Below are 16241 nucleotides of genomic sequence, written 5' to 3'. Positions count from 1 at the left end.
TTTCCCCCTTTGCCTTTTCCTCTGGACATTTCGCCATTTTACTTAATAAACCTCAGATCCCTGACCTGTGTTACTTGTTGTCATTGCCTTTACTCTTATTGTTGCTTTTTAATTACTTCTGTTAGGATGGTGGGGCTCCATGCTGTGAAATATGATTTATAATCTTTTGTCTTATGTTCATGACTTTCTGCCTCTTTCCAACATGATTTATTGCTGACCTTGTTTGTAATATTTGGACATAACACTTTTATATTTCAAAGCTGAACTTTGATCTTTGTGTGTTATATTTTGTTCATCTTGAGCAATGAATCTGGGGAACCATAGATGAGAAGCAGGAAAAAAAAATCCCCGAAATGCAATAGTAGCTAGCGGCTGTGATTCAGCAGCAGGGATGGTAAAGCTGTGACGTACACAGCCACTCACAGTAGGAACTTGTTTGGACTGTAAATCTGAGTCACTCCCTGACCCAGTAACACTTTCCAGTGCCTCTGAATCTAGAAAAAGGATCATCTTTGACTTTATAGTGAATAACAATGGAGAAGGATGGAAGGGGAAGGCACTGTTATCTACTTTTAGTTATACATTTTTCCTAGCAATATGCTAATTTAATAAACAAATATCTGAATATATCACAACATGTCAATGATATTAGTCATGTTCATGTTAGCATGTTTAAATGTTGGTAACTGTGTCATTCTGGCCATTTGTGTTTGTACTAACTATAACACAGATGTGGCCCCATGAGGACATACTGAGATGATCTTAAATTTTCAATTTTACACTTAATGTTAACAGAAGTAATTACATTATAAAAATCATACTTTTCCAAAAGGCTTTTGAATCCAGGTTCTTACTGTCCTAGAAGGTGGCAATTATTGATTTTAGATCTTAGACACCATAATTTTCATTAAGGCAATTCTATTAATTGCTTGGTGGTCCATGCTTACACTGAGTAACCCTCTTTCTAGGATACCGTCTTTATAAGTAATAGAAGTTCCTTTTGAAGCAATCTAAAACTGACCTTTTATAAATTATTATTCCTCTTAAGCAGTCCTCAGTAGAAGCAGAGAACAGTGATCATTTTTCTTCCTTTGTTTCTTCCTTCCTGATTTACAGTATAGTTAAAGCAAATATATGAAATCTGTACCGAAGCCATGTAAATGTACAGAAGCAAATCAGTATTCTATTTCCAAAGTTTATCTCATCTTTAGCTGCGATAAGAGATCCACCAAACTCTACCAGATAAGGGCCTCTGAAGAATATCTTTTGGCAAAAGCACAAGCATTAACTTTAGATGCATCTCTATCCAAATACGGGTTTTCCAGGTGGTGCAGTGGTAAAGAATCTGCCTGCCAATGCAGGAGACCTGGGTTGGGAACATCCCCTGGAGAAGGAAATGGCAATCCACTCCAGTATTTTTGCCTGGAGAATCCCATGCACAGAGGAGCCCGGTGGGCTACAGTCCATGGGGTTGCAAAGAATCAGACATGACTTGGCGACTCAACAGCAGCTAACTAAATATGTCTCTTCCATGTAACTTTCCATGTGACCTTGGACAAGTTTAACCTTAGTTTCAACACATGTAAAAGGAAGAATATGATAGAAAACTTGTAAAAGGACTAGATAAAAATATAAGTGCCTAAAATTACACTTTCTTCTTGCTAGACCTAAGGTAATGAACTAATCTGCAAAATATTCTTACAATTCTCATTAAATCTTCTCTCTCATAATTCTCTCTAGAAGCTTATGAAAAATAGTTAGCTTTTCTTTAAGAATAATTTCACCTTTCAAAAAGAAAATTGTCACTTTCTCCTTACTGACAATTATTTCTTATTCATCTTTTTTGTGCAGTTAAAGAAGTATACAATAATTGAAACAGATGAAGAGGAGTCAAGACACTGTGCCCTTATTCAGGTTGCCACAGTTGATAATGAAGTTTCAAAAGGAATAATATTTTTTTATTTTTTAAATATTTATTATGTAATTTATTTATTTGGCTGTGCTGGGTCTTAGTTGTGGCACGCAGGATCTTTAGCTGTGGCATGCAAACTCTTAGATGTGGCATGTGGCACATGGTATCTAGTTCCCCTGACCAGGGATCAAATCCACGTCCCTTGTATTGGGAGCACAGATTCTTAGCCACTGGACCACCAAAAGGAATTATTATCCCAAAAGGAATAATATTATAGGCAGAATGAATTAGAATTGAACTTCAGAAAATCTAGAAAGATAAGAAGCCACATAGATACAGCATCAGAAAAATGTTAAGATGAAATTCAAGCAAGGTGTTCCAATATATTGGCAAAATGGAAGGGGTTGTTAAACCCTGGAATCACTTAACCTTAGAAGTAATTATGAAGGAAAAATCCATTCTAAGAGGTAAGTTCAAAAGAGTCACCGAAAAAAACGCAATTAATCCTATCAAATATTCATTGGAAGAAGCTGAAACCCCAGTACTTCGGCCACCTGATGTGAAGAACCGATGCATTGGAAAAGAGCCTGATGCTGGGAAAGATTGAACGCAGGAGAAGAAGGGGACAACAGAGGATGAGATGGTTGGATGGCATCACCGACTCGATGGACATGAGTTTGAGCAAGCTCCAAGAGTTGGTGATGGACTGGGAACCCTGGTGTGCTGCAGTCCATGGGGTCTCAAAGAATCAGACACGACTAAACTGAACCAATCCTATCAAAAGCAATAGGCAGAGGGGATCAGAATAATAATGAGACTTGATCATTTAATGACAAACTTTTATGCATGCCATCTCTGTTTCTCAGTGCAGGCTTGGAAGAGAAGAACCTTATTGTTTCATAGATGTGAAACTGAAGCTCAGGCACAATCAAGGGACTTGCTTGAGGTCATATAGCTAGTACAGGATTCAAAGTCCATTATAACCTGCTCTTAGGGAAAATCTGATGTGGTCGTTTCACTGAAACCTAATGATTTTGGTTAACGCTATTTTTTATAGAAGGCAAACTGTTTTTCTGCCTTGAATATGTTCACCTGACTAATTTAGGAAAATATTTAGAAGTCTTAATTATAGACATTATCTTTTGGGTTATCTTCAGCCTCTACATGTTTATGTAAATATACTGAATTTCTGAGGGATATAGAAGTCCCAAAAGAGACTTCAGACAGACTCAACTGTATTAATTCCAACTAAAACCTGAGCCCAAATCCATATTTAGGTTTTCTGATAACCTCAGCTAAGCTATGTCTTCACCTCTGGATGAATAAGGCTTAGTGTAAAGGCAGACCAAAGATAAGAGTCTTGATTGTTGCACTGCAAATCACATTGGACATTTGTTGGTCATATTGAAAAAATTAAAAAATAGTATTAACTGAAGTGTAATAACAAGTATATGGTAAAATACACAGATCTTAAGTGTATATCTTGATGAATTTTTACATTTGTACAAGGAGAGTGAAAAAGTTGGCTTAAAACTCAACATTCAGAAAATGAAGATCATGGCATCAGGTCCCATCACTTCATGGCAAATAGATGGGGAAACAGTGGAAACAGTGAGAGACTTTATTTTGGGGGGCTCCAAAATCACTGCAGATGGTGACTGCAGCCATGAAATTAAAAGATGCTTGCTCCTTGGAAGAAAAGTTATGACCAACCTAGATAGCATATTAAAAAGCAGAGACAATCCTTTGCCAACAAAGGTCCGTCTAGTCAAAGCTACAGTTTTCCCAGTAGTCATGTGTGGATGTGAGAGTTGGACTATAAAGAAAGCTGAGAACTGAAGAACTGATGCTTTTAGACTGTGGTATTGGAGAAGACTCTTGAAAGTCCCTTGGACTGCAAAGAAATCCAACCAGTACATCCTGAAGGAAATGAGTCCTGGATATTTACTGGAAGGACTGATGCTGAAGCTGAAACTCCAACACTTTGGCCACCTGATGAGAAGAACTGACTCATTGGAAAAGACCCTGATGCTGGGAAAGATAGAAGGTAGGAGGAGAAGGGGGCTACAGAGGATGAGATGGTTGGATGGCATCACCAACTCAATGGACATGAGTTTGAGTAAGCTCCAAGAGTTGATGATGTGTTTGGCAAAACTAATACAATTATGTAAAATTTAAAAAAAAAAAAAAAAGTTGGTGATGGACAGGGAAGCCTGGCATGCTGCAGTCCATGGGGTTTCAAAGAGTTGGACACAACTGAGTGGACTGAACTGAATGCTGCATTCCCATATCCACAGTGATAAGCAGAGGGATGGACATGTGACTCACTCCTGCCAATTCAATGCAGTGAGACTGCTGAGACTTTTGGAATTGAGGCAGGCTCAACGTTTCAGTTGGTGTTGAATGCTGCAAGATGTGAAAAGTTAGTACAACAATCTTGCTACAGTGAGCAAGATATTTGAGAGGGAATCAGTATCAGGGAGAATGGAGTCAACAGACTGAAAGAAGGAAAGCTGGTCTGCAGGCAGGGCAGAGCTCCTGCATCCAGAGGTGCCTGAAATAAGATCTAGTTCTGGACTTTCATTAAAAAGACTCAACAGATTCTCTTGAGTAAACCGATTTGAATTGGGTTTTTTGCCACTTGCAGTCGAAATGACCTAAAATGTGTCTATTAGGGAAAATTATTCTCTATAAGTGAATGAGGGGATTTTTTTTTTCCTTCTTTTAAAGAGCGTGGGCACACAGGAAGGGGTTGGGGTGGCTAGAGTGACAATTGTTGCTGAAAAGGATGAAGGACTTATTTTAAAAAATAAGGATGATATCATACACATGTTTTTTCAGTGTGACTTTCATCTTTTCAAAACTCAAGTAAAGTTGACTATATACAAGAATGCCTTCTGTGGATTGTAATATTATGTATGTGTGTGTGGTAGGGAGGTGGGAGACTTCCCAGGTGATTCAATGGTAAAGAATTAACTTGCCAATGCAGGAGAAGCAGGTTTGATCCCTGGGTTGGGAAGATCCCCTGAAGAAGGAAATGGCAACTCTAGAATTCTTGCCTGGAAAATTCCATGAACATAGGAGCCTGGTGGGGTGCAGTCCATGGGATCACAAGAGTCAGACATGACTGGACATGACTTAGAGACTGAGCATGCACGCTCAAGAGGGAAGGAGGGAGACAGGAGGACTGGATTCTGTGTTGTACTGAGATGGTACAAATAAGGAAAACAAGAGGTGATAAAAAGATCAACTTTAAACTCAACAAATTCAACAGAAAGTAACTTGGAGTCAGAGCTGACAGTGAGAATATAAGCCCTACAGAAATTCATAGAATTGTTGAGGAATGCCTTGGACTTTCCACATGGGGTAGAGGGTTGAGACTATCTTCCCTAGATCTGAAGGGGCAAGAGGATCCCAGCTAACTATGACATATTATTCCTAAGACTGACAATAACATTACTTGCTAGTAAGAATTTTCTCAACTAATTCTAACTTTGGATCCATCAAACAGGAGCCCAGAAGGCCAACAAATACAATTCTGTGTGTAGAATTAAAATATAATGGGAAGAATTTTCCAAATATTTCTTGAAATAAAGAACTTAAAACTATTCACTTTGCAAAAAGTCAGTTTTCCCAAGCCCAACTGAGCCACCAGGAAAGCCCCTCCCCAACCCCAAACCCCAATTCCCAAAGGGAATCAATATGCAGCACTTCCCAGTGTTTATAATGTAGCTGCCTGTGCATAATGCTACTCCAAATGAATTTAACTCAGAATCCCCTGAAAATACTAATTAGCCCCAGTCAGATATTTACCACTTAATGTGAGTAATATTTACTACCCCACCCTACCCTGAAGCTTCTTCTGTTCAGTTGTTGCTAAGTCATGTCCTACTCTTTGCAACCCTATGGACTGTAGCATGCCAGGCTCCTCTGTCCTCCACTATCTCCAGGAGTTTGCTCAAATACACGTCCACTGAGTCAGTGATGCTATCCAAGTATCTTATCCTCTATCACCCCCTTCTTCTTCTGCCCTCAGTCTTTCTCACTGGAAAGATTGCCATTGGCTCCTTGCTTCAGGTGGCCAAAGTATTGGAGCTTCAGCTTCAGCATCAGTCCTTCAAAGAATATTTGGGGTTGATTTCCTTTTGGATTGATTGACTTGATCTCCTTTCTGTCCAAAGGACTCTGAAGAATCTTTTCCAGCACCACAATCCAAAAGCATCAATTCTTTGGTGCTCAGCCTTCTTTATGGTCCAACTCTCACATCCGTACATGACTGCTGGAAAAACCATAGCTTTGACTATATGAACTTTTGTCAGCAAAGTGACATCGCTGCTTTTTATTACACTGCCTAGGTTTGTTATCCTTTTTTTCCAAGAAGCAAGTGTCTTTTAATTTCATGGCTGTGGTCACTATCTGTGATTTTGGAACCCAAGAAAATAATCTGTCACTGCTTCCACATTTTCTCCTTGTATTTGTTGTAAAGTGATGGGTCCAGATGCCCTGATCTTAATTTTTAATGTTGAATTTCAAGCTGGCTTTTTCACTCTCTTCTTCCACCTTCATCAAGAGCCTCTTTAGTTTCTCTTCACTTTCTGTCATTAGGGTGGTGTCATCTGCATATCTGATGTTGTTGATATTTCTTCTGTCAGTCTTGATTCCAGCTTGTGATTCACCCAGCCCAGCATTTTGCATGATGTACTCTGTGTATCAGTTAAATAAAGCAGGGTGACAATATACAGCCTTGACATACTCCATTCACAGTTTTGAACCAGTCAGTTCCATGTCCAATTCTAACTGTTGCTTTTTGACCTACATACAGGTTTCTCAGGAGGCAGGTAAGGTGGTCTGGTATTCCTATCTCTTTAAGAATTTTCCAGTTTGTTGTGATCCACACAGTCAAAGGCTTTTGTGTAGTCAATGAAGCAGAAGTTTTTCTAGAACTCCATTGCTTTTTCCATGATCCAACAAATGTTGGTAATTTGATCTCTAGTTTCTCTGCCTTTTCTAAACCCAGTTTGTACATCTGGAAGTTCTCGGTTCATGTAGTGCTGAAGCCTAGCTTGAAGTATTTTAAGCATAAACTTGCTAGCTTGTGAAATGAACCCAATTGAATGGTAGTTTGAACATTCTTTGGCATTGCCCTTCTTTTGGTTTGGAATGAAAGCTAATGTTTTCCAGTCCTGTGGCCACTGCTGTATTTTCCAAATTTGCTGGCATATTGAGTGCAGCACTTTGACATCATTTTTAGAATTTTAAATACCCGAACTGGAATTCCACCACCTCCACTAGCTTTGTTCATAGTAATGCTTCCTAAGGCCCACTTGACTTCACATTCCAGCATGTCCAGCTCTAGGTAAGTGACCAGTCCATCATGGTTATCTGGGCTATTAAGACTTTTTTTTAAATTATGAAAGTATGGTAACACATTTACAAGAGACTTGGAAAATACAGAACAAGATTACATATAGTTCCAGTATATATTATGATACTTTTTAAGTAGATAAATTAAGATTTTTAGTTGGAGTTTCAATGTCAAACTCTTAAAAATTAATAGAATGAATATACAGAGAAGTAGAAGGATTTAAGATATAGTAGACCTGAAGAGCACAATGAACCAATTCAACATAATTAACATAATTAAGATTTATACAATTTTCATACAACAAATTCTATTCAATTTCCATAGACTGTAAACTAGGAGACACCGGAACATATCCAGGGACATAAAATAAGGTGCAAAAATTAAGGTATTGAAATTGTATATAATCTGTTTTCTTGTCACTGTGGAATTATGTTAAGAATCAGTATGAGAAGATACTTGAAAATAACCCATATATTTTCAAGTGCAATATGACATTTACCAAGAGAGATCTTTGACTTAGCCATTGAAAGCCTCAATAAAGTTAGAAGAATGGAAAAAAAAAAAAAGTTATTTGAGAGAAGAAAACATTTAAGTGAGAAATTAATATCTCAATGAGAAATTAATATCAAAGATACTTTTAAAAATCACATGTATTTCATAATTCAGTGTCCACTATGAAATGATGGGTGTATCTAAGAAGCCATAACAAGGAAAATTAGAAAATATTTGTAATAGAATAATGAAAAGAGATTACCTAACAATATAAAATATATACAGTTTGAGGCATTAAGTAAAGTGATGTGCTAAGTGGAAGGACATACATGCATATGTTTTCATCTGCCTCACCAGTCTGTCTTTTGGTTGGTGCATATAATCCATTTACATTTAAAGTGATTATTGATATGTAGTATTCTTGGGCTTCCCTTGTGGGTCAGCTGGTAAAGAATCTGCCTATAATGTGGGAGACCTGGGTTCTATCCTTGGGTTGGGAAGATCCCCTGGAGAAGGGAAAGGCTACCTACTCCAATATTCTGGCATGGAGAATTCCATGGACTCTATAGTCCATGGGAATGCAAAGGGTCAAACATGACTGAGCGACTTTCACTTTCATGGTTCTATTACCATTTTCTTAATTGTTTTGGATTTATTTTCTCTTTTCCTTCTCTTGTGTTTCCTGCCTAGAGAAATTCCTTTAGCATTTATTGTAAAGCTGGTTTGTTGGTGTTGAAGTCTCTTACTTTTGCTTGGCTGGAAAGCTTTTGATTTCTCCATCAAATTTGAATGAGAGTCTTCCTGGGTAGATTATTCTTGGTTGTAGGTTCTTCCTTTTCATCATTTTAAATATATTGTGCCTTTCCCTTCTGACTTGTAGAGTTTCTATTAAGAAATCAGCTGATAACCTTATGGGAGTTCCCTTGTGGGTCATTTGTGGTTTTTTCCAATGTTGCTTTTAGTATTTTATCTTTGTCTTAATTTTCATCTTTTTGATTACTATATGTCTCAGTATATTCCTCCTTGGGTTTATCCTGCCTAGGACTCTCTGTGCTTCCTGGACTTGGTTGGCTAGTTCCTTTCCCATGTTAGGAAATATTTCTCTTCAAATGTTTTCTCAGGTCCTACTCTCTATTTTCTCCTTCTGGGATCCCTATAATGCAAATATTAGTGCATTTAATGTTGTTCCAGAGATCTCTTAGGCTGTCTTCAGTTTTTCATTCTTTTTTCTACATTCTGGTCTGTGGCAGTGACTTCCACCATTCTGTTCTCCAGGTCATTTATTCATTCTTCTGCCTCAGTTATTCTGTCATTGATTCCTTCTAGTGTATTGTTCATCTCTGTTTGTTCTTTAGTTCTTCTAGGTTTTTGGTAAACATTTCTTGCATCTTCTTCATTCTGTTTCCAAGATTCTGAATCATCTTCACTGTCATTATTCTGAATTCTTTTTCTGGAAGTTTGCCTATCTCCACTTCATTTAGTTGTTTTTCTGGGGTTTTAGCTTGTCCCTTCATCTAGGACAAAACTTTCTGCTTTTTCATTCTGATAAACTTTCTGTAATATGGTTTTTGTTCTAGCTAGTGGGATTGTGGTTCTTCTTGCTTCTTCTGTCAGCTCTTAGAGCTTCCTGATGGGAGGGGCTGGTGGTGGGAAAAACTAGTTCTTGGTCTAGTGGGCAGGGCCAAACTCCATAAAACTTTAATACAATTATCTGCTGATGGGTGGGGTTGCACTCCCTCCCTGTTGTTTTGCCTGAGGCAACCCAGCCCTGGGGTCTACAAGCTCTATGGTAAGGTTAATGGTAACCTCCAAGAGGACTTATGCCAAGGGGCACCTTCCAGGACTGCTGTTTCCAGGGCCCCATCGCCACGACAAGCCACAGCTGACCCACACCTCAGCAGAAGACTCTCCAGTAATAGCAGATCTGGTTCATTCCCCTATGGGGTCACTGCTCTTTTCCCTTGGATCTTGGTGCACACAAGATTTTGTTTGTGCCCTCCAAGAATGGAGTCTCTGGTTCCCTCAGTCCTGTGGAAGTCCTGTAATCAAATCCTGCTCACCTTCAAAGGCAGGTTCCCTCGAGGTTCCCAGTCCCTTTGCCAGATATCCAGTCTGGGAAGCCTGACGTGAAGCTCAGAACCTTCACAACAGTGGGAGAACTTCTTTGGTGGTATTGTTCTCCAGTTCGTGGGTAACCTACCTGGTGGGTGTGGGACTTGATTTTATCCTGTTTGTGCCTCTCCTACCATCTCACTGCAGCTTCTTCTTTGTCTTTGGACATGGGGTATCTGTTTTGATTGGGTTCCGGCATCTTCCTGTCAATGCTTGTTCAACAGCTAGTTGCAATTTTTGTGCTCTCACAGGAGATGAGCACACATCCTTCTATTCCACTATCTTGAACCTATCCCTGCATTGTCTTAAAGACCAAGACCTTTTTTGTATAGTTCTATGTATTCTTGCCACCTCTTCTTAAACTCTTCTGCTTCTGTTAGGTCCTTACCATTTCCATTCTTTATCATGCCCATACTTGCGTGAAATGTCCCTTGATATGTACAGTTTTCTTGTCTTTCCCATTCTATTGTTTTCCTCTATTTCTTTGCATTGTTCATTTAAGAAGACCTTATCTCTCCTTGCTATTCTATGGAACACTGCATTCAGTAGGGTATATCTTTCCCTTTCTTCCTTGCCTTTCACTTCTCTTCTTTCCTCAGCTATTTTTAAAATCTCATCAGACAACCACTTTGCCTTTTTGCATTTCTTTTTCTTTGGTATGGTTTTGGTCATTGCCTCCTATACAATGGTATTATCCTCTGTCCATAGTTCTTTAGGCACTCTGTCTACCAGATCTAATCCCTTGAATCTATTTATTACCTCCACTGTATAACCGTACAGGATTTGATTTAGGTTATACCTGAATGCCCTAGTGGTTTTCCCTACCTTCTTCAGCTTAAGCCTGAATTTTGCAATAAGGAGATCATGGTCTGGACCACAGTTAGCTCCAGGTCTTGTTTTTGCTGACTCCATAGAGCTTCTTCATCTTTGGCCCCAAAGAACATGATCAGTCTGATTTCAATATTGACCATCTGGTGATGCCCACGTGTAGAGTCATCTCTTGGTTTGCTGGAAAAGAGTGTGTGCGGTGACCAGCATTTTCTCTTGACAAAACTGTGTTGGCCTTTGCCCTGCTTCATTTTGTACTTCAAGACCAAATCTGCCTGTTATTCTAGATATCTCTTGACTTCCTACTTTTGCATTCCAATTCCTTGTGATGAAAAGGACATCTTTCTTTTTTTGGTGTTAGTTCTAGAAGGTCTTGAGGTCATCATCAGTTCAGTTTAGTCGCTCAGTCGTGTCCGACTCTTTGCAACCCCATGAATCGCAGCACGCTAGGCCTCCCTGTCCATCACCAACTCCCGGAGTTCACTCAGACTCACATCCATCAAGTCAGTGATGCCATCCAGCCATCTCATCCTCCGTCATCCCCTTTTCCTCCTGCCCCCAATCCCTCCCAGCATCAGAGTCTTTTCCAAGGAGTCAACTCTTCGCATGAGATAGCCAAAGTACTGGAGTTTCAGCTTTAGCAGCAGTCCTTCCAAAGAAATCCCAGGGCTGATCTCCTTCAGAATGGACTGGTTGGATCTCCTTGCAGTCCAAGGGACTCTCAAGAGTCTTCTCCAACACCACAGTTCAAAAGCATCAATTCTTCGGTGCTCAGCTTTCTTCACAGTCCAACTCTCACATCCATACATGACCACAGGAAAAACCATACCTTGACTAGATGAACCTTTGTTGGCAAAGTAATGTCTCTGCTTTTCAATATGCTATCTAGGTTGGTCATAACTTTTCTTCTGAGGTCTTCATAGAACCCGTCAATTTCTGCTTCTTCAGCATTAGTGGTTGGGGAATGTTGAATGGTTTACCTTGGAAATGAATCGAGATCATTCTGCAATTTTTGAGACTGAACCCAAGTACTGAATTTTGGACTGTCTTGTTGACTAGGAAGACTACTCCATTTCTTCTAAAGGATTCTTGCCCACAGTAGTAGATATAATGATCATCTGAACTAAGTTCGCCCATTCCTGTCCTTTTTAGTGCACTGATTCCTAAGGTGTTGACGTTCACTTTTGCCATCTTCTGCTTGATCATGTCCAATTTACCTTGATTCGTGGACCTAAGATTCCAGGTTCCTGTGCACATTGTGTTTTACAGCATCGGACTTTACTTTCACCACCAAACACATCCACAGCTGAGTGTTTTTCCCACTTTGGCCCAGCCACTTCATTCTTACCATTAGCTGTTCAGTTAACATTTACTAAATTGTAACTATATTTGATTTTCAGTGAATATAGACTGTAAAGTAGGCAAGATCTACATCCTCAGAAATTCTGTGTGCAAATCATACATAGATATGATTAACACATTCTCCACTGGCTAATTCCAGTTGCAAAAAAGCAATGGTATGTATAAGGTAAGGAAAAGGAAAAGTCAGATATTTGCATGTTGATTCTTCAGGAAGTGGACTGTGAGGTAGAAATTAGCATGTAAATTGTTAATTAGGGAGTACTCTAAGGATTAAAACCTGTGGAAGGAAAGAAACGGGAAGGAGTAGGATTAGAAAGAGAAAGTATTAGTGCTACAATGAAGTCTAGTGGATCCCACAAGGAGCACTGAAGCTGGAATGGTTCAGAGTTTTCTTATTTGGGAAGAGGAAGCATGAACCAATCATTGGACCCTGACTGCCCAAGGGAGGGATGTGACATTGGATAAAACAGCCCTGTGGGCTGTCAGTTGACATCCTTCCCAGAAATGGTCCCTTCAGTCCTGGAAGGGGCATCTGTGGCAAGGCACACAGCATCTGCACCACCAGAAATTATTTAAAGTTTTGAAATTCAATTAATCTAGTTGTGCTCTAGACATATTAACTTCCTAGGTCTTTTGCAAGGTGGGGGGTGGGTAGTTAGAGTGACTCTTCTGGACAGATTTCCTTGAGAAATAAGCCTCTTCATTCTTAGCCACTTTATTAATCCATCTGATATAGTTTTCCCAGAGGGGGAACATGTTAGCCACAAGACAATCTTGCTTGGGATAAGAAAGACATTACTGATATTAGAGCAAAGCAGTTTGGAGTTGATTCTGAAGTCAGACAGAATTCTAATCTTGTCACTAGAGTGGTCTAAAGGCTTTGCATACTGTTAACTCACTTAGAATTTTGGGCTTAAGGGGGCACCAAATGGTTGATAATGTCTGTCATGGGAACACAGCTGAAATGCTGCTCAATTCCTACTATTTGCAACTTAAACATGTGCTGTCAATGAAGAGAGCAAGTAGCCAAGCTTGTGAAGATGCCCTGAGTTCAGAGCTACCAGCTGTGACTTCATATTTTCAACCACATTATTAATGTTGGTTGACTATCTGAAGACACTCAAGAAACATGGAAATAATTGCTGCATCTACAGATTTCGCAGATGTGACTGGAATGTGTCCCACTTCAGGATAATGGGAATGGGCTGTCTGCATTATTGCTCAATTAATTAATTACCATAATGGTCCCAACCACATTATAAAGGCCAGCACCTCACAAATGATTGGCTTTGTGTGGCAGAAGCAACTGAAAATAATACATGAGAGACGGTTGTGGCTAAACCCTGTGCTAATTCAATTCATAATAACTTAAAAAATAAGAAACATCAGTTCAGTTCAGTCTTTTCAGTCTGTAAAGTGTCCCAACTTTTTGTGACCGCTGTAGACTGCAGCACACCAGGCTTTCCTGTCCGTCACCAACTCCCATAGCTTACTCTTAATAAGAAACATCAGGTGTTCTTAATTGGTGATCTCTTCCTTAGAGAAATATGCCTTGCCATATTTTTGTCTAAGAACCACCATGAAGTGTATAGGGAGTTTGGAGACAGCTCTGAGCAGAGTTAATCATAGCCTGCTCAGTTGATTATAGTATGCTTTCTGTTTGCTTGTCATGTGAGTAGAGAGAGCTTCAGCTGCCTGACATAAAAGGACTGGACGTGCCAGAGAATTATGTATTGTGTTATTTGTTAAACTTTAGAAATGAGACCAATGCTTCATGCTGAAAACCTCTAATCAGCATTGGATTGTTCAAACTCAAAGCTGTGTTTATAATAATAATAGTAGATAGTAAGATGGAGGTAGTATCTTCCATTTGCAAGTTAAATAGAAATATTATAATTGAAAGCTCATTAAATTTTCCCACATAGAGCTAAAATTTAATAACAACTTGATGAGTTTACTGAAAAAAAGAGGAAAAACTATTTGTTAAAATTTTTTCAGTTGCTTGAAACATCTCTATCTGTCCCCAGTGAATACTGCAGGGACAAAACAAGGTAACAAAGCCTAATTTATTATATTTTTCATACTAATAGGTAATATCTAAAGAAAACAAGATATTTTAGCTGCCATATTAATAATTGTAATATCCCAGTGTAGGGGGAAAAAACACTTCCATTGTCCTGCAATATACCAAAATTTGAGTAGAGTGCACAGGAATTTTATTATAGTAAAGGGTACTCATGCAAAGATGGGCTTGATAAAGGACAGAAATGGTATGGACCTAACAGAAGCAGAAGATATCAAGAAGAGTTGGCAAGAATACACAGAAGAACTGTACAAAAAAGATCTTCATGACCCAGATAATCACTATGGTGTGATCACTGACCTAGAGCCAGACATCCTAGAATGTGAAGTCAAGTGGGCCTTAGAAAGCATCACTATGAACAAAGCTAGTGGAGCTGATGGAATTCCAGCTGAGCTATTTCAAATCCTGAAATTTGATGCTGTGAAAGAGCTGCATTCAATATGCCAGCAAATTTGGAAAACTCAGCAGTGGCCATGGGACTGGAAAAGGTCAGTTTTCATTCCAATCTCAAAGAAAGGCAATGCCAAAGAATGCTCAAACTACTGCACAATTGCACTCATCTCACACGCTAGTAAATTAATGCTCAAAATTCTCCCAGCCAGGCTTCAGAAATATGTGAACCGTGAACTTCCTGATGTTCAAGCTGGTTTTAGAAAAGGCAGAGGAACCAGAGATCAAATTGCCAACATCCGCTGGATCACGGAAAAAGCAAAAGAGTTCCAGAAAAACATCTATTTCTACTTTATTGACTATGCCAAAGCCTTTGACTGTGTGGATCACAATAAACTGTGGAAAATTCTGAAAGAGATGGGAATACCAGACCACCTGATCTGCCTCTTGAGAAATCTGTATGCAAGTCAGGAAGCAACAGTTAGAACTGGACATGGAACAACAGACTGGTTCCAAATAGGAAAAGGAGTACGTCAAGGCTGTATATTGTCACCCTGCTTATTTAACTTGTATGCAGAGTACATCATGAGAAACGCTGGACTGGAAGAAGCACAAGCTGGAATCAAGATTGCCGGGAGAAATATCAATAACCTCAGATATGCAGATGACACTACCCTTATGGCAGAAAGTGAAGAGGAACTCAAAAGCCTCTTGATGAAAGTGAAAGAGGAGAGTGAAAAAGTTGGCTTAAAGCTCAACATTCAGAAAACGAAGATCATGGCATCCGGTCTCACCACTTCATGGGAAATAGATGGGGAAACAGTGGAAACAGTGTCAGACTTTATTTTTCTGGGCTCCAAAATCACTGCAGCTGGTGACTGCAGCCATGAAATTAAAAGATGCTTACTCCTTGGAAGGAAAGTTATGACCAACCTAGATAGCATATTCAAAAGCAGAGACATCACTTTGCCAACAAAGTTCCGTCTAGTCAAGGCTATGGGTTTTCCTGTGGTCATGTATGGATGTGAGAGTTGGACTGTGAAGAAGGCTGAGCGCCGAAGAATTAATGCTTTTGAACTGTGGTGTTGGAGAAGACTCTTGTTAGTCCCTTGGACTGCAAGGAGATCCAGTCAGTCCATTCTGAAGGAGATCAGCCCTGGGATTTCTTTGGAAGGAATGATGCTAAAGCTGAAACTCCAGTACTTGGGCCACCTCATGCGAAGAGTTGACTCCTTGGAAACGACTCTGTTGCTGGGAGGGATAGAGGGGAAGGGGACGACAGAGGATGAGATGGCTGGATGGCATCACTGACTCGATGGACGTGAGTCTGAGTGAACTCCAGGAGTTGGTGATGGACAGGGAGGCCTGGCGTGCTGCGATTCATGGGGTCGCAAAGAGTCGGACACGACTGAGCAAATGAACTGAACTGAACTGAAAGGGTACTAAAGTATTGGTTTTATAATAGTATCTTAAATCTTTAAGGATATCTCACTTTGTTTTCCCCTGTTCATAACCTTTGTAGTCACTTTTTGTTTTCAGTTAGGGTGGGGAAGAGGGGTATCTTTTGCATTATTTATTTTTTTAGCAGATAATTTTTAATAGACAATTTTTTGAGCAGTTTTAGGTTCATAGAAAAATTGGAAGGAAGATGCAGAGATTCTCCATGTATCCTCTATCCCCACACATACCATAACCCT

This window comes from Bubalus kerabau, chromosome 4 (genome assembly GCF_029407905.1).
Source record: "Bubalus kerabau isolate K-KA32 ecotype Philippines breed swamp buffalo chromosome 4, PCC_UOA_SB_1v2, whole genome shotgun sequence".
Classification (NCBI taxonomy): domain Eukaryota; kingdom Metazoa; phylum Chordata; class Mammalia; order Artiodactyla; family Bovidae; genus Bubalus; species Bubalus kerabau.
Note: the sequence above shows the minus strand (reverse complement) of the source record.